Source organism: Elephantulus edwardii, unplaced genomic scaffold (assembly GCF_000299155.1).
Source record: "Elephantulus edwardii isolate Elephantulus edwardi_28Jun2011 unplaced genomic scaffold, EleEdw1.0 scaffold00119, whole genome shotgun sequence".
Lineage (NCBI taxonomy): Eukaryota > Metazoa > Chordata > Mammalia > Macroscelidea > Macroscelididae > Elephantulus > Elephantulus edwardii.
Window position 1 is genome coordinate 6,659,613 of NW_006399869.1, and position 1,297 is coordinate 6,660,909.

The window sequence follows — 1,297 nt, forward strand, 5'->3', positions numbered from 1 at the left end:
GATGGATGGCAAAGAGATTGAGATTGTTCACAGCTTCAGTTTGCTCAGCTCCACAGTCAACACTCTTGGCACCAGCAGTCAGGAAATCAAAAAGCGTATTGCGATGGGAAAGTCTGCTGTTAGGGACCTCTCTAAAGTCTGCTGTTAGGGACCAGTTCTACTTACTTTCACATTTATTTGCTTGTGACTTCTATAATCATATCTCTTCCAGATTTTTGCCGCTCCAGTTATTTTCACAGTTACAAAAATTGAATATTTTTTACTAGAGAGTCTCCATTGTTGATTGGAGAGAATCTGGACTAAATTCCTGGCTGAATGAGCATGACATTAATTAATATAACTAATTTCATCCCAAACAGTTTACATGATACTTTTATATTTAAGAGTTTAGATTCATGATTACTGCAGGGCAAATGATGATCATCTTACCCTCTGTTGCACTGTAACCTCTACTGTGTCCATGGACATTTGAGCGTCAGACATTTGCTTCACCTTTATTCTCAATATTTTTAGAAAAGAAGCTCATTCTGATGCCAGGGTTAAAAACAGAAAGAGAAATATCATCAAGGATAGAAAATTTGGAAACATCAGGTAATTTTATCTTAGATCTCTTGTCTTTCTTTCCTTTTTCCTTTTTCCAGATACACTGTTGTAAATCCACTCCTGCCTTATAATGAGTGAAAAAATTAAATGATCTATCATTTGAAAAAATGTATTAGAAGTTATATGCTATACTTTCCTAATAACATCTCACCTTTTAATGAGTGATAGAATTAGAAACCACATATTACAATAGCAACATATTGTCTAAAATATAAGCAAGTTGTTCTAGTGTAGTGTTGAATTATGTGAAACCTATATATGAAGATTATCCAAAAACGACTGGAACAGCACATCAACAGAGAACTGCCAGATGTCCAGGCTGGGTTTAGAAAGGGTTGTGGTACTAGGATTATTGTAGCTAATGTTATATGGATCTTAGCTGAAAGCAGAGAATACCAGAGGGATGTCTCTGTTTCATTGATTATGCAAAGGCGTTTGACTATGTGGATCATAACAAACTGTGGCTGACTCTGAGAAGAATGGGAATCCCAGAACACTTGATCATGCTAATGCGAAACCTATACTTGGACCAAGACGCAGTCATAAGAACAGAGCAAGGAAACACTGCATGGTTCAAAATTAGGAAGGGTATACGCCAGGGGTCTGTCTTGTCTCCATACCTTTTCAACCTGTATGCTGAACAGATTATCCGGGAGGCTGGGCTCTATGAGGAGAAATGCAGCATCAGGATTGG